Genomic DNA, 18,690 nt, shown 5'->3' with positions numbered 1-18,690 from the left:
CACCTCTACCCCAATATACTGCGACCCGATATAACACGAATTCGGATAGAACGCGGTAAAGCAGCGCTCCGGGGGGGCGGGCTGCACACTCCGGCAGATCAAAGCAAGTTCGATATAACGCGGTTTCACCTATAACGTGGTAAGATTTTTTGGTTCCCGAGGACAACGTTATATTGGAGTAGAGGTGTATTAGTATTTTAAATAATTTGGTACGATGAGTAACCAAATGCTCTCTATGGTCATCTGAGGTGCACATTTCTTGTTAATTACATCAAACAGTTTAAAACTGCAAATTTCTTTCCATTTATTCTTTGTATTCATAAAACTTCATGCTCCTCACAACGTCCACTTAATTATTGGGAACCTTATGCAGCCCCCAGCCTGAAACCCATACTACTTCTAGCTAGGGGGGGATTAATGCACGATCAGTGGATCCATGCCCTGGGCGTGGGGCCATAGAAACACAAAGTTTTTATTCAATGATCAGTGCCCACCAAAAAGAAGGTTAAGAGAGATCTGGGTGCAGAAGGTAACATTGGCAAGGCAGGGAGCTTGTATTGCCACGAGTCCTTTGATTTGTTATGGGGAGCACATATAGGTTTGCTGTTGGAGGAGGGATAGGGATGCCAACTTTCGAATTACAGAAAACTAAACATCCTTGCCCCCCTTCCCTACCCCTTCTCTGAAGCCCCGCTCCTGCTCACTCCATCCCCCCTCCCTCCCTCTGCCCCACCCTCACTCACTCACTTTCACCACTCTGGGGTAGGGAGTTGTGGTGCAGGAGCGGGTGAGGGCTGGGGATGCGGGCTCTGTGGTGGGGTCAGGGATGAGGAGTTTAGAACCCAGAAGGGGGCTCCCGGCTGGAGGGTGGGGCAGAGGGGTTCGGAGTGTGGGAGGGGGCTCTGTGCGTCTCCTGGGAAGCAGCCAGCATGTCCCTCTGACTCCCAGGCAGAGGAGTGGCCAGGGGGCTCCAGACGCTGCCCCCACCCACAGGTGCTGCCCCCGCAGCTCCCATTGCTCATGGTTCCCAGCCAATAGGAGCTGCAGAGCCAGTGCAGCATGTGGAGTCTCTTGGCCACCCCTCCCCCTAGGAGCCAGAGGGACATGCTAGCTGCTTTCCGCACAGAGCTGGACATGGAACCTGCCTGCCCTGCTGTTGCCAACCGGACTTTTAACGGCCCAGACAGGATCCCTTTTTGACCAGGTGTTCTGGTAGAAAACTGGATGCCTGGCAACCTTAGGGAGGAGAGGTGTTTTATATTTGATTGGATCCATCTAGGCGTAATCAATAAAGTGTTTATGTAAGATCTTCAGATAGTCTGCATACTTCTCAATTCAGAGTTTGCTTGTCAGATTTAAGATTCTTCTGATTTCAGAGTAATGCTTCACTTTTGTTGTCTCCCTCAGGAAATCATCAGTACATTTCAATAAATATTTAGGTTCCACGCCCCCCCCCTTCTATTTATATATGACTGTAACAGCGCCTGGTACCCTTCATGGTGTTCAGCACCCTCAGGACTCCCAATAACTATCTCAACGTCCTATGGCACTATTTGGGGAGGCAGAGCACCGCCCGACTCCATTCCTTTGACCCTGAAACCAGACAGTTTCATCATCTTTTGCTCCCTCTGAGTACCCAAGTTAGTACCTGCTCCCAACATTTGTTCAGATGCCCATTTCAAGCTGTCAAATGAGCATATTTTATTGGCACCTGTACAAAGTAACACCGGTAAAAATATGAAACTAACATGCCCATATGAATGCTATGGAAAGCCTGGCTACACTAGTAATTATAACTTTGATACACAATATTGCAGGGTGTTTAACTTTGTCCAAGGACTCATGCCATAGAGAAGACCAAAGTACATTAAACTCATTCCATGCAGAACTGCATTTTTAATTAAGATGTGTGGTCCTGGAGGAACACAATGAGGGACGCATACTAACTATAATTCCCCATTGAAATTCTCACTGATTTCCAAGGTAGCTTTGCAATGATATTGAAGATGAAAGTGATCTTCAGATATGAATAAGTCTTAACTTAGCATAGTTAACTGTTACATTCAGGATAATGTACATCTGCAGTACAGAAATGATGCAGAACACTTTTAGGACTTCCACCAGTTCTTCCCTTTATTCATCTTTCCTTTCATCCTCCTTTTCCCATTTCTTTTCTACTCTCCATCTTTCTTTGTCTGTGTGCTCTTCTCTTCACTTTGAATTTTGGTTCCATCTGTGATCTCCCCAAGCTGCAGAGCTGACTAGAATTTTTCTTGGGGAGAGGGTGGAGAACTTGAATTCTAATATACTCCTCGCAGCAATTTATGATTTCTCCATCTCTCCCCAACCAAACAATCTTGCACAGGAATCTTAGGCCTCTCCATGCCCTCCCCCTGTCTAGAGGAAAAGGAGAGGTTGCAGAAGTTGATGCCCCCTTCCAGCACCTGCCCTACTCTTCCTATACCGAACCTCTCAGTAATCCCCTGGACAAAAATGTGAATAGTCATGGATACTATGATGGTCCCCAGTATGCCAGCCTCTTCATGGGCCATTTCCATGAAGAATTTCTGGACAAATGCACCATGAAACTAATGATATACCTGCAAAACATCAATATTTTTACCCTTTGTATAGATGACCTAAACTCCCTCATGAAGTTGTGGTGGAAATCTAACAACCACCATCACTCTCGCTAGAATTCTCCCACACCAACATCAATTTCCTGGACATCATGATCAAGTTCAACAATGGAACTCTACAAAAACATATAAGAAACCCACACTAACCTTTATAGATCCATAACCACCCCAAACCCACCAAGAAATCTATTATCTACAGCAGCATTCAGATACAACAGAATATGCTCAGGGTATGGACCTTACTTAACACACTTATACCATCTTTATCAAACAAGGACACTCCACCAGAGAAGTAGATCACATCACAGAACAGGTCACTCAAATACCCCAAAAGAACCTGCTTCAATAGAAGGGAAAAAACTCTATGACTGCACAACCTTACTTGTCACCCATCACCCCACTCTGGAACCCATATAGGATATCATTAAACAACTACAGCCCTACAGTACTTGATGAAGACCACATCCTAAAATAAATCTTTTCTTGAACTCCCTCATCTGGCCTTCAGATGACCTCCCCAACCTCATCAAGCTCATCATCAGGAATAAGCTCCTCAAAGCCAAGGACATAGCAATTCAGAGCAGCACCAGCTCCTGCCATAACAAAAGATGCAGAACTTGCAGACATATCTCCACTACTACAATGATCAATACCTCCCACAACAAATCTTTCATCATCCAGCGGTCCTACACATGCCTATCCAACATATGGTGTATCTCATCCAGCCCACTAACTGTCCCAATAGCAACTATGTGGGTGAAACAAGACAAACACAATGCTCTCATATACTCTTACACAGTAAAAATGAAAAAAAGACAAAAACACCGTATCATAAAACAATCACTCCATATCTGACCTATCAATCCTCAGCATCAAAGGAAATCTGCACAACACCTTCAAAAGTTGAGCCTGGGAACTTAAATTCCTAACTCTGCGAGGCAACAAAAATCATGGACTGAACAGAGATACTGGATTTACAACTCATTACAACAATCTGTTACCCTTATTTGTCCTATGACAGTAGAGGTGTTAACTGTCCACTTCACTTTGAATGGTCTCTTGTGGCATGTGTTAATTTCTTATCTGTTCCACCTTGAATTTAGCTGTGACACTCTGAGCACCTTTCCCAGACATGAAAAAGAGCTCTATGTAACCTTGAAAGCTTGTCTCTTTCACTCACAGAATTTGGTCCAATAAAAGATATTACCTCACCCACCTTGTCTCTCTAATATCCTGGGATCAACACAGCTACAACAACATTAAAATGGAAACGCTTTTTAAATGGGTGTTTCTATTAAAATGATCATTAGTGAAGGAGTCAATGTTGCCATTTAGGCTTCATCAATATTGGGATGAATATTATGCTTCACACTGTTCTAGGAATTTCAGCCTCTCTCTGTATAGATTTGGTAAGATAGCATTGCCTTGATTCACCATTTAGAAGGTTATCTTCATAAATATCCACAGAGCTTACATTGTTTTTTTTAATTAAATTTTAAATTATGAAATATCTTAACCTGCCATAAGGGTCTTGTAAATACAACAGGCAGACCAGATCCAGCCCATTGGCTCTAGTGTTCAACATCTTAGAACTATCTAGTTTCTAGCAATTTGACCATGGTGCGGAATCTCTGTGAAGCATCTCTTCCCTAGCAAGAGTGTATATATACCCAAAGATCCTTCTCTTTATAACCTGCTTGTCAGTTGAAGCACAAGTGTCAAAAGTCTCCATTAGCAGCTGGAGTTAAGTAATTGCCTTGTCAATACACAGGTAGTCTTCAGTTTTTCTTTCACAAATGCATTCACTTTTCATTTAAACACAAACAATTGCATCTCTTCCTGATCCAGATGTAACACAATCTTAGGCAATCGATAATCACAGGTTTCAGTTAATCTTTTTCAATTTGGAAAGTTTTTGAGGAAGTGTTACTGTTCTATGTTTGAAGCACGGCACACACAGTCAATAAATATTCTTTTGGCTTCTTTAACAATCCTAAAATAATACCTTTGAGGCACGTCTAAACATTTTACAAGCCCTAAATGGACACATACCCTAATTAGAAACCAAAAGGACCACAGGTAAAAGTAATACATTACTGGACAATTTCTTACTTATGTAAATTTGATCTTATTACAAGGACTCAAGATTTTCACTGACATCTTTAACATAAGGCACTAAGGAACAGATTTTATGAGTGAAATGAAAATTAAAAACAAGGAAAAAACAATAGCTCATTTTAAAATGGGCTGAAGTTATCCAGACAATTTAAACAAACTAGACAAAAGTCAGTTTCCCAGATCAAACAGATTAAAAAGTGAGTTGTTACTTCAGCCATGCCTACAGTTTTATGTTGGCTTTTTTTTGGGGGGGGGGGGGGGGAGATTCAGTTTTCCTCCTTGATTGCTTCCAGCACCTTCCACACTCCATTTGCAATTTCTCTCCTCTGCCAAATATCTCTGTGATATTTCCCAGTTCTCCCTGGTTTCTCTGAATCCACCCTGCGCTCACTGGTACCTCTTTCTTTAAATGGACATCAGCTAAAGATGAGCCCACTGGATTTTGTTCAATGACTTCATTTTAACTGGCTTGCACTGTAATATAGTCTTAAATTAATGGCAAGCTGTGATAGAGTATATAAACTCAACACCGAGATAGAAAGGCCCATAAATTTGGGGATGGCGGTTCCACCTGCAGATTGACCATGCTGCACTAAAGTGGCTTCACACAGTCAAAAAGACTAATAAAAAACTTCTTTGGTGGAGTTTAGCTCTTCAAGACTTTGATTTTGAGATACAACACATTTCAGGAGCCTCTAACAAAGTGGCTGATGCACTCTCCCGGGAAGGTTTCCCAGAATCAGCCAAGTAAAAATGTCTCTGCATTCTAAGTCAATGTAGTCCTTGAAATGTAAAAAGTACTGTTTAGTTCTTCATGTAATTATTAGTAAAATTAGAGGAGCATGAATCTTATTAACTCTGTTTCCTAAACCTACAGGAAGAAATCCCAGCCAGTGTGGACCCGACCTGAACCAGGCTGGCCAGCACCATCTGTGATTTGGGAGGCATGTGATAAATGAAGGGGGAGGGTAGCCCCTGTTTATGAACACCCAGGCAGCCAGTTAGCTGTAAAATTCCTCCTGGTGTCTGTTCACTGCTTGCTTTATCTGTAAAGGGTTAACAAGCCCACAGGTAAAAGAAAAGGTGTGGGCACCTGACCAAAAGAGCCAATGGAAAGGTTAAGGAGAAGTTCTGGGCCCAAGTGGCCCTGCCCCACTGCACCTGCAGAGTCTGTTCCAGCTGGAAGAGGAGTTTAAAAGAGAGACAGACAGCTCAGAAAGAAGGAATAGCAGATAGGGGCTCTTGGGATAGGTCCATGCCCCTATCCTAAGTATGGGCACCGCGGCAATCCTTGCTGCAGGAAAGGGGTCTGCAAGTGACAGCTACCCTAGGCCTCACAGCAGCAACTAACTTCTCCTTAATGATTAAAGAACCCTTTGTTCTATCTTTTCTTGGATTGTTTGTGAGACTGTAACAATGCCCTAGACAAGGAATGTAAGTGGTAGGAAGCAGCCAAGGTGGCAGTCTCAGAGCATTCCTGGGTGCTTGATATCATAGCCACTTCTAGGACCCTGCGTCAGAACCCAGTAGAGGGAGAGCCCAGGGGGATATAGACAATGTAAGTCCTGAAGTAAAGGTATGAGGTCCTCAAGGGCCTGGAATTGGGCATGCAACTCCTTTTTGGGGAATATTGTACTTCTCTGCTTTGTTGGACTCTGTTACTCCAGAAAGGGATGGATTTCAGTGGTGACCTGGCTGGAAGGCCAAGTTTCTATCTACTAAAAAAGAGATTGCCATCACACCATAGTGACCAGCAGTACGAGATGCTAGAGACCAGTAAGAGTTGTGACCTAGGAACTAACTCTTAGGGGGTACCACTGATAAGCCCAGCCCTGTCACACAAGTATAATTCAGAAACATAACCAAAAGGTCCCTACATTTCAGTTCCTATAAATAAATGAGTGAGTGTATACCTAAATATCATAAAATCACTACATCAGACTGTTGGTGAAAAATTAAGAGAGGACCTTCTACAGACCGAACAGCCAGTTCATTCTTACAAACTATACATCACTTTAATATTATTGTAAAATATGCAGACAAGCACTTCAGACAGTAATGCAAAATTCACAGTATTGAGAACATGTCTAAGTCTTACTCCATTGACAAGAAGTTGCAGTTACTGAGTAAAAGTAATAAATAATATACTTACCATAAAAATAGAGCCTTAAAATACCTTTAGATTTGTTTGAAAATGCAATTAATATATATTGTACATCAGGATTTCTGCAGGATCTTTTGAGCCAAAGACTTAGTGCACTAAGAATTAGCTAAATATCTGAATGATAAAATCTGGCTTTGATTCCAAACAACTCCTGTTTAGGGAATGTTTGTGTGTTGCTAGGCAACACAATTTGGGATCAATAAATGTTGCCAAGTTATTTTTGCATATAATAATTTACTTGTAAGATTTTGCTGCTTGTAAATTGTGAAGTTTGTGGTTATTAACATTTAAATAGCTATATTAAAAATGCTGATTTTTATAATAAAAAGCAAAAGCTACATCTTAAAACGGAAGGGAAGAACTGCCTCCCATGATAATAAATGTTCAGTAATTTGAAAAGTTTTTCCCCCTTGGGAAAACATACAACATAGTGAAATAACATTTTATGCGGGTCTGCTCACCTACCTTCTCTGATGAGTTGGCTGTGGAAAGACTGTATTGATGCAAAGCTCAATTAGTGTAATTTATGTATCCTTGAATGTCAATCATCACTGTTGAGAGGTGGGACTTTCAGGCTCTCTGTGCATTAATTAAGAGTTCATCTCAGCAGAGTAATCTTTCTACCTAAGGACCAAAAAGTAAGTTTTAATTAGATTCTAAAGGACAGCACGTCATATACAAAGTAAATGTAGTTCTTTAGCTAGTATGTAAAAAAGGATAGTAAGAGGACATTGTTGTTAATAATGTAAAAGGCACCAATCCCTTGTTCGCATTTAACTTCATAGATACAGAAGTATTTTCAATGTACACATTGAATTCTGCCTAAAAGACTGCGTCCAATTCTTGTAACAGTTTGTGAAGACAACTGAAGTTTGACTAGATTGTTTGGATGCCAACATTACTATTTGACCCCTGTCTAATTATTGATGCTGAGCTGATGTTGATCAAGTGCATCTACAGTACTGAAGTTGGACCATATTTCTCTCTGATGGCCAGCTTTTTGTTCCAGGCTACCTTGTGACTGAATATACAATGGGCAAAACAATGCAAGCTCAGCAAAAGTGAGCGAATGGACTTGCACACTGCATCACTTTCATAGCCTGAGTGATGGAGTATGTATGCAGTTGTTGGCTGGACCTTAAAATTCGGAGAGGTTAAAAAACTATCTGGGTTCACTGGTGTCAGCTGCTTGAGAGATGCCTCTCTCATGGAATGGCTTGTGTGAGGACTATCAAATATGCTGCTTAGGACTCACTTGGGAAATAGTATATAAATAATATATTACATCATTTATAAATGAAGGGAGGGAAAACAAATTTAAAAAGCTGGTCTGGAAAATAAACATGTCAGCTAATAGCTTGTGCATAGGAAAAGGGGGAAAAATTAAGAGAAAAATAAGTTTACACTTGAGAGAACAAGAACAAACTAGTTTGTCAAAGACTGAAATAAGGAATATAATGAAAGAGTAAAAAACAAAAACAAAGAAAACAAAAAGAAAGGCTGGTGTAGGGAGGCTTGGAAAGAACAAATAAAATGCCAAACTCCAAAATGAAATTTAGAACAGAGGAAAAACCCAGAAAATAGGATTTTAGTGTTCTGAAAGGTTACAGGCAGCTGCGAACAGAAGCTAAAATAAACTATGTACGCATTACATGACATAATTAATAATAATTATAAAGGAGGATCTTGCATAGAGAAATAGTACAATAGAAAGATGCGTCAGAATGTGGGGAAAGATTTACTAGCTGTCCCAAGAAAAACAAATGTGAGTTCTGGTGTTCTTCATTGCTGTTATATTTCATGGGCTTTTACAAAAGGAATATGTTTGGGAAACACAGCCATCGTATATGCTATAAATTTACCACCTAACTAGTGTACCTGACAGGTACTGAATAACAGTAGCAAAGCTGACAAAACAAACTGTCGATATTACAGGTACCATGTGTAAACTGTTTTCCTCTAAACAATAATGTATGATGAAACCATTACTACTGTATAAGAGCAGTTGTTCTGTGAAATAAAATAGGAAAAATTTTAGCCAATAATTTATGTTAATGTTGGTCATAAAAATACTTTATAATCCTCTCCCAGTTCTCTCTCACGTATATTCCCAGCCATTTATGTGGTGTTTATTATACAATAGGAATAAGAAGCACTCCCCAGGTATAGGATGGCAGTGTGACTCATTTAGATTTAAGAACCCCATAAGTAGATGGGCTAAAAAAAAAAATCATACCCTTACATACCATATGAATACACTGCAATACCCCTTGAGAATATAAGTATTAGAAACTTGCTATATTGTTAGAAATTCAACCTTCATCCTATGAATGAATTAAAAGTATTATGAAAGTCACATAGTACAAATGACTGGTTATATGTCATACCACTCTAAGTATATGCATTTTTTGAGATCTGAAATCTTGTTAGTTTTCCACACAGTTTTCTAAATTATCCCTCTGGTTTAGAGTATGATAGACTTTGGACAGGGACATGTTTAATATTCACTAACACTTTGGGCATATATTTTTATATGGAAAGGCCAAAGAGATATGCCTATGGTTTGTTATTTTTACTCTCTTAATTGAAGCAAAATATTGAGTCTTGTTATCTGCGGCCTCCTACTAGTCATATTTAGCACATTCCTTGTGTGTCCCTTGATTAAAGTGATGGCGGAGATGGCCAACACACTATACTTCAGAATAAACGGTCATTCTTTGTTCTTCTGAACAAAGATGAATGTTATAACTGTTTAATTTGCTGTCATTCACAAGGGACAATGTCAAGAACTGAACCACAGGACTTTTAGGTAAGTACAAATTGAATGTTAGCAGCATGGTGCCTGCTCATTCCCTCTGCCTCCTCACTCCCTTCCTTCATGTTTCCTTAGTTTGTTCTCATCTGAACCCACACTGGTGGTATGCTGCTTTGGAAGCCAGCTATAAAACAAGGCTGACTCGAACAATAAAATCTGGATGATCTACTGAACTGTGACTGAGATTTGTGACCTGCCTTCAGGTGAATCAAATTCAGCCACAAAAACTTCTGACATGCAGCTATCACAAGAGCTTCACAGAATGTCAACACAGTTGTACTAAATATTCTAAATGAAACGTGCTGAGAACCACTGGATATCATGTGCTATCATAAAATAATTATCAAAGATGGATGAACTTATCTAGCTATACCCAGGCACATGAAAAACAAAAATATCTACTTTCCTGATTTGTTTCTTTATTTAAAAAACGGTGTGTGATACAGCAAATGTACTAATTGTTATAGCTAATCAAAAACAACAGGAAGACCCAAATTTTCAAAAGTGGCTACTAATTCTTTTTTGGACACCTACTGTTTGATTTTTCCAAAGTGCTGAGTAGTTGAAGTCAATAACAATTGCTTAGCGTCACAGAAAATCAGACTGTCATAAGTTGGCTGGCTCCTTTAAATTAAACAGGTTCAGCTCCCCTGTGCTAGAACGGGTGCTCCCAGTTTGGCCATTTAAGAGGGTGGGGCTATGAAGAGCCAAACTGTCAATAAGGAAGGGAGAGCAGGAAATTTCCTAGGAGATGTTGCCAGAGTCCTGGGGGGGGAGGGAATCTGGGGGGTGGTGTGTGTGTGAAAGCCTTGTGAGGTGCTGCTCAGCCAAAAGAGCAAGGAAGAATCCTGAAACAGAGGGACTAAGAGAGGCAAAAGGGGAAATCACCTGGGAGCTGTAGCCCAGTGTGGGCTGAGGAACTGTTTTTTGTTTGTTTGTTTGCCTATGTTTAGAAAATAAAATTGTGCCTAGAAAGAGACATTGGGTGTAGCAGGGTCCTCTGTGGGCTGGGGAATAGCCAGCAACTTACACTACCCCTGAAAGACTAAAGATGGAAACCCAGAGTTAGTGGACACTTTAGAGAATGTGGTTCTATCTCAAGGAGAAAAAATAAGTTTAAAATACAATTTTAAAAAACAAAACAGTTGTAGTTAATGACCTTATTCCCTAAACTGAATCTAAGAATGACTGTGTGTCTGCTTGTAAAGAAATTGAAAAGTTCATGGCTAAATTAGTCACAATACACCTTAGAGAAGAGAAAACTTACCATATAAAATCATCTAAGTTTGTGAACTGTTATGACAAAAATAATATACCGTAGTATCAATCCTCTGTTGAAAGTCAGCAGATGCTGGGGCCTTACAGGTCTGCTTTCCGTTGGAGGAGAAATTAGTAACATGGAGTTTGGGTATATTTTTAGTGCAACTTGTTTGTTTTACACAACATACACAATTCCTTGAACAGAGGTGGTCAAAACACAGGCAACTCCTTCTTTCAGGGAGCACAGCCAAAATGTTGATGTCTGGTTCATGTGTTTTTCTTATTAAGGCATGGAGAGTTTATATGTAACTACTAAATTATTTGTATTTATACATTACATAACGCATCATTGAGAACCTATCGTAAACTTCACCTAGCCACACTCTGTACTGCCACCTCCAGTCCAAGACCCACCTTCCAAAATAGAAGATGACCTCTGGCCTCTGCAGCAATACCCTACATCCTTATAGAACAATGATAGCTATGTCACAAAAATCCCAGGAAGCAACTCTGCCTCCAGAATTGATTCTAGAGAGATTAAGGGCGAAGGTAAACTCCCTTTGTGATAACCACAGCTCCCCCCAGTAAAAGCTGTATTATAAAATCATAATAAGTTTCTTCAAAGAGTGAACAGTGCTTGTGCACTACAGCTATGTCTATATTATGACCTAGGGGTGTGCTAGAGCTGAGCACAGCCTAGCCATCTAAAGTACAAACCCACCTGAACCCCATCAGTATGTATTTGTGGAAGCTAGCCCATGCTACCTCGGCTATATTTCTATTTTTAGCATGCTACTTCAGATGAGAGTGAGAGCAAGTTTGTGTATGGGAGCTGGGAATCACTCATAGTGTAGACATAGCCTAAGAAACACCTTGTAAGACTATGTGTAGTGGCACCATCTGGTGACTCCTGCCATAACAATAGTATACATGTGTATCTAAGCTTATAGATAAATATTGCATTGCATATGGAGAGGTATTCTGAAACTTTCATAAAAGTTCACAAACTGTCTTGTGGGTAAAAACAACGAGGAGTCCTTGTGGCACCTTAGAGATTAACACATTTATCTGGGCATAAGCATTCGTGGGCTAGAACCCACTTCATCAGATGCATTAAGTGAAAAATACAGGAGAATAAATGGATTCTAGCCCACGAAAGCTTATGCCCAAATAAATGTGTTAGTCTCTAAGGTGCCATAAGGACTCCTCATTGTTTTTGCTGATACAGACTAACACGGCTACCACTCTGAAACCTGTCTTGTGGGTATCTTTTCTTCCATTTGTAGTGGTCTAGGTCACCATCTTTCCCATTTCCAAATGCAAAAATTCCTAGCATCAAAAACAACAGATGTTTCCAGGATAAGAAATATTTTGAAACTATTTACATAATTTTAGCTATCTTTATTGAGGTAAGTATTCTATCCTTTTTGAAAAAACATTAATCACACTGTCTACTTTTGTTCTTCATTTTATCTCTCTTTGCGATTTAGTCTGGATCTGATTTAATTCCCTCTAGCGTCCTATGTTACCAGCCCTTGTGGACTTTTAGGAAGGGATCCCTAGGCCACAGTTTAGGAACTGATGACATATGATACTATTTGAGGAACAGTATGTGAATCTAGAATTAAAGACTATATGGTAATACATTCAAACAAAAGGATGGAGTTAAGATGATATGTCATTTCCTGACTTCAGTGCTTTAAAATTGTAACTTTCTCTTAGAATTTTAATTTATCTTCATGGGTTTTTGTTGTAATGGTGGTGGGTGGGTGGTTTTAAGGAACAAAAGAAAGTTTTTGGAATGTTATCAGGGTCAAATGGAGTTAAAATGGAAATTTATCTCCCACCTTATAGTAGCTGCTAACCTTCCTTCTATATATCCCCCTGCCACACACACAGGTAAGAATGGAGGTAGGAAAATATTTGCCAAATATTCACAGTACCTGATATACCCTGAAAATGATATTACATCTGAAAAGCATTTCTTTTATGCAGCATTACTTGAAATATCTACAGTAGCAGTTCAGAAGTGTTACTATATATTAAATCTTAAGTTTTGCTGGAGTCCATCCCAGCTCAGTCCTATCCCCATACAGTAAGAATTGTTCAGCTTGACTTTTCTTATTTCTAGTACATTAAAGCATAGAGAAACACAGTAGGTGGAGATTTCTCTGTGGCCAAAGAACTCTTGTGAAGGAGGGTCAGATCCTTCGTCTATCAGTTTATCATACAGCATGGGAGTCACTTTGAAAATGATTCTATTGCAGTCAGCAACACCTAAAATGCGGATGGAAGTCATTAATCAGGCAGCCATACCTTAATGTGTTCTACTGTCGAGACAGTGACCATTGCTGACTCTATGGATAAGAGAGAAGTTCATTTTAAATTGGGATGCAGCTGTATGTGATAACTTTGAATTCAGCAGTTTGCTACCTCAGTCTTCCCAGTTATCCCTTCCATTTGTCACATTCTCCTCACCTACCCTAATCTCAGTATCTATACTCAACTTTATGCAACATTTCAAATCCATATTTTTGAAATGAGAAAGTTAAGAAAACTGATTAACCCATATGACTGGGGAATTAGTTTCTTGGTTCTTAACCATACACTCAATTGAAAAGCAAACAGGAATACGATACTATTACCATAGGATCTGTAATTTTTTACATATTTGACCTGCTTGCGGGGTGAGAGACAGGACTGATGCTGAGAGCAAAGAACATAACAGGGCTGTGGGTCTGTGGCAGAGATGTGCAGGATGTGTCTGAGGCAGTTGGCCTTTGCTAAGCTTTGAGAGAGATGATGAGCTTTTAAGAAAGACCCAAGCAGGTAAACCTTTTGGATTCTTAGCTTGTTCTCTTCTTGCTGTGTGTACCTTTGGGGTGAATGGACAATACGGAAGGATCTGTTTTGAATAACTTTAATCAAGTACTGATCACAGGTTTCCAGAGACAAGTGACTTACAGGTATCAATTCCAGTTGGGCCTTCATGTGTTAATATGGTTGAAACCAGGGGACTGCTAACCTGGGATTTTAACTAAGAGTAGTAGAACTACAAGGGTCCACCCTGGCAGAGCTGAAGGTAGTGAAACTTGTCACCTGAGGGATGCAGTCATGAGGGACTGCAAGGGGTGAAAGCAACTGCTCACTCTGTAACAGTATGAAGGGATTAGGGAGTGTTAGCCTGGTACTCCATTCTGATGTGGGGAGAACCACAGACATCCACTCTGGGAGGAATGCCAGTAGAGAGCCATCACAACAGTAAATAAGGTAATCTGTCATGATCAAGCCAACTGGAGCAGAACATTATTCTGTACTACCTAGATGCTACATATATTTATCTAAGATTACAGAAAAGCTCTATATAGTCTATTAATTTGTTTGGAAATAATCTGTGATCCTATAATTAAAGACAGTATCATTATTGAACATGCAAAAAATAAGTCTGGGTGGTGTAAGTAATATTGTGGGTACCAAAGCATTACTGCTTTCAAGGTGTGCATTACTTACATGGAAGTTATGGTACTAGAGAGGAGCAAATAACTGTGAAAGAAAATTTTTTACAAGGTCCTAAAGTGCTACTCAGGCTTCCCAGTGCAATCCCCAACCCATCCATCCCCACCAGTATATCTTCACATTGTTAATAGTAATTATGAAAAGCAAAAGCAGAATGTTGTCATCTTCCATATGCCAAGGTACCCACTCATTTTGTACTGATATTCCAGTAAACCCTCAGCCAACCAAGTGACCGAGCAGCATATTATATAAATGATATAATGGGGGGAAGCCCCTACCCACTGTTCTCATTCTGGGTTTCAGAGAAGTGAATGCAGTCATATTTTATGCTGCTGCTGTGTTGTGGAGTATATTAGTAGAACCAGCACTGGAATATGACCACTACCCTTAATACACCTTCTGACCACTCTATTACCAGTCTTCATATTGTAATTGATCCCCCTCCTTCAATTTGGAGAAGCATGAATTACAACATGACATTACTGCAAACTTCTCTCACATCATTACTGTGGGGAAGAGAGCTCATCCTGCTATTCACTTTCCAGATATCACTCTTCCTACTTCACTGCTAATGGGCTCTGTCACAGCATCCTCATCTATATAAGAAAAGGAACTGCTTCCCAATTTCTGGCTCCAAAATGTGGTGATCTCTCTATAACCGTCTGTTCTTCCCAGTTAAATTTAGCAAACTGGACCTTTATTTTTTCCACACATCTCTCTGGGGTTTGCAAGACAAGATGCCTAATAATGGGAAATCATGTTGCAGCTTCTAGACCTGGCCATCTTGTCCAGTTTCAATTAGAAGAGATGGCCCTTTCAGTGGTTCTCTTTTCTGCATAGATGATTGCTGCTGCTCCCACAGTGTGTGAAATCATTCTGACGCCTCAATTAAGCAGAAAAAAGCCTCTGATTAGTGATCTCTCTCAGAGTGGTGTGCTCCATACTTATAGATCTGTAATTTACTTTAAGTGTTAATAGATTAAAATCAAGCCAATTCCTTTACTTCAGAGTTGAGGGAAGGGGTTTAATAGGGAAGTGATCTGAAATTAGGCCTTAAACAAGTTAAATTCCATTCATTTCCTGGCTATGTGGTCAAGGAGAGGATTAAACAAGGCGGTGGCCTTAATCTGTGCAATTCTTATGTATGAGTCAGTTCTCAGTTATGTAAAACAGACAATAGGTTTGTAAAGATGATACAGGCACAGTTGAGCAGATTCTGAGTGGAAGTGTACTGACAACATGGTATACTGTATACTTTATCATGGTGAAGAAACGTTGGTCCAAATCCGTGTCCCCTCTACAGCTGCCTCAAGCCAGCCATAAAGCCAGTTTAGCTGTCTGGGGGAAGGATTCCCCAAACTAGGGGGAATCCCTCGGTGGCATAGATCCATCATAGCAGATCTCAGAATGTGGGGGCATGTCTGACCCATCTACACTAGGTGACTTCCAGTTGCCATGATGGCCATTGGGAACCATAGGCAATCAGATGTGCATATTAGAGCAAGGCTGCCCTAATATGGCTGGCTGGCTAGCCAGCCCCAGGATCAGGGGAAGGAGTGTAAAGATAGCATTAAAGCCACGTTTGCTCTCTAACAAGTGAAACTCAGACACAGTCCAGGTTTGGAGCCAGAAAATCATTTTCATTTGAGAAAAATGCAACTGTTTCTTGGCAGTATCAATCGGGAGGATTAAAAAGAACAAGAAATGGATTCCTATGGATTTTTAAACACCTGAAGAAAAAAGTTCCCTGCTATTCTACTAAAACAGTCGTAGGGATGTACAGCGCTCGCTCCTTGTGGGATCTAGCCCATAATTTGTAATTCAGATTGAGAGTGGGAGATGAGAGGGAAAAAAACAGATACATAGTCGTTATAGCTACCGGCTCTCGCAGAGGTGGATTAACTATGCCAGCAGGAGAAGCTCTCCCATCTTCACTAAAGTGCTACAGTGGTGCAGTTGCACTGATGCAGCATTTTAAGTGTAGACTTGCCCTATGTGTAGACTTGTACTCAAAGAAGCACTCACAATAGCTTATGCAATTACTCCTAATCAAACAAGAAAGTTTCAATCAACCAGGGAAACAGAATCCATACCATGTGACTAGTTTCAATCAAAGCAATCTGAAACAAGAAAATGCACTGGTAAAAATAGTCTTGAAATTTCTTCAGGCACTGGAATGTGGGAAAATGTCCAGGATTATTTTTAAAAACATTTGTCACTTGCACACAAAATTTCATGCAAAATGCTGGATTTTTTATACAAAGGAGTATGTGAGTGGCACTTTTGCAGCCAATATTTATGACAGCTCTAGCAAAAGTCAACTAGTCCACCCTGATTTTTAAAAATGTCTGTATTAAAATGCTTTACAGAAACAGATGTATTTCTTTGCTCATTATTTATTATAGTTTGCCGTGACTTAACCTGGATACTGCAAGCAATTTAATATATGGATTTATGGTACTTCTGTATCCTCCAGTAAAATGCTATTTTGTTGCTTCTAACAAAAGTACTCTTGCTTGAATCACAACATATATTCCCCACTCTCCCAACAGCAGTGAAATATGAAGGGGATTGAGGAAGACTATTATTTCTTTTCTTCTGTTGGTGAACAGTAGTGTCACAAAAGCCATGCTTTAGGAGCAGTGTTCTTTCTATACTGATATGAATATATTTTGCACCTAAAATATAGTTTTTGAAAAAAAGTCAACAGTAGAATTTTAGTGGCTGCTCTGAAGCAGATCATAATAAATGAAGTTAGGTTGTTTTTTTTATTACCTCAAAAACACATAAACAAAAAAACAGAACTATGCTTGTAATATAATTAGTAGCTTTGTTTTTTTTTGCCGCTCATCACAGTCCCAGTCAACCAAAAGCAGAGACTTTCATTAACTTTTCCTGTCCCCACACTATCCTCATTGAATAGGAAAGATTTTTATTGAGGAGTAATAAAAGAGATAAAAGTATCATACACTTAACCTTGCAAAGGTCTTGAAGCTGAAGACGTATCAATGATTTCTGTAGCTGGATCTGAATTCTCTCAATTCAACACCTCAGTTTGGGGTCAGAGGCTATAGCAGCTATATGTCATGTCTACAGATCATATGGCTATGATCTCTGTTGCAAATTAGTCAGAAAATATGAGCAGAAAATATGTACTGGAAAGTCAAGGTTATTACTCTTTATACAGCTTTTCTTTCTTTCTTTCTTTCTTTTCTTTTTCTTTTTTTTTTTTTTGGTCTGGGCAATGCAGTAAAAGATCTGGCTCAGATTTAAGGTAGGACAAAAAACGATCTGCTGAATGGCTTTTGTAAAACTACCCTTTGAGCCAGACAACAATTGGCAAGAACACCTACCTGGAATCAAATTTGTGAGCTGTTTCTCACACAATCAAGCTACTAAATAGCTAAATGGTGTTTTAAGTCTGACAAGAAAAATAAAGTAAAACACCAATGGAGCCCTCCCCACACTCCAGAAGGAAGGAACATATATGAAAACATTATGCATTTCTTTCTCATCTGTATCAAGTTTATCTTTAACTAAAAACAATGTGTAAAACAGAAATCGAAACAAAACAAAATGGAATACAACCCCCCCCCACCTGAACAATGTCCCTTTAATTTTAGAGCTAATGGAAAGCCATCTAACTCACAGATATTCTAGTTTAATAGTATTTTTCTCACATGCAAGCCGTTGTGTTTCTACATACATACATAGCTAATAAAAGTAATACATAAAAATTACTCTCACAGGAAACTCTGTCTTGCTAATATCATTCATCACAAATGATCAGCCAGACATGGTTGATTTCTACTAAAAATATCCTTGTGCACATTTTTGTTATCCTTGATATTTATTCAGTGACCATCTGAGTAAATAGCATAAGCGTTACCAGGGCAGCTTGTATTTATGAGGCTTTGTATGATCAAATCATATGTCACCATAGTTAATTACATCCAAGTGGATGCTTGATTGATTCTGAAGTTAACCTTATGGTTAGCTATCAAGTCAGCAAAAGTTGAATTGTTGCTTATCAACCCAGCTTCTGGCTAATTAGGACTAAATACCATATTTATAGGTTTTTTTTCCTCCAGAGAGTCAGGAATTGGCACACTGAAATGTGTTATGTACTAGTATCATTCCACTGTTGTATTGGAATTCCCCATATTTTCCCTCTTCAA

General features: G+C 39.6%; 1 protein-coding gene across 3 annotated transcripts in view; it reads right to left on the bottom strand.

The window, feature by feature from the left end:
* TENM3 (teneurin transmembrane protein 3) overlaps positions 1-18,690 on the bottom strand; it is a 2,213,160-nt gene that overhangs the window by 966,911 nt on the left and 1,227,559 nt on the right. For all 3 annotated transcript variants that reach the window (XM_065596701.1, XM_065596700.1, XM_065596702.1), the window contains one exon: positions 7,387-7,545. The gene's annotated coding sequence lies outside the window, so the exon portion shown is untranslated. The remainder of the gene's footprint in view (positions 1-7,386; positions 7,546-18,690) is intronic.

Source organism: Chrysemys picta, chromosome 5 (genome assembly GCF_011386835.1).
Source record: "Chrysemys picta bellii isolate R12L10 chromosome 5, ASM1138683v2, whole genome shotgun sequence".
Classification (NCBI taxonomy): domain Eukaryota; kingdom Metazoa; phylum Chordata; order Testudines; family Emydidae; genus Chrysemys; species Chrysemys picta.
This window is presented reverse-complemented; position numbering and strand designations above follow the sequence as displayed.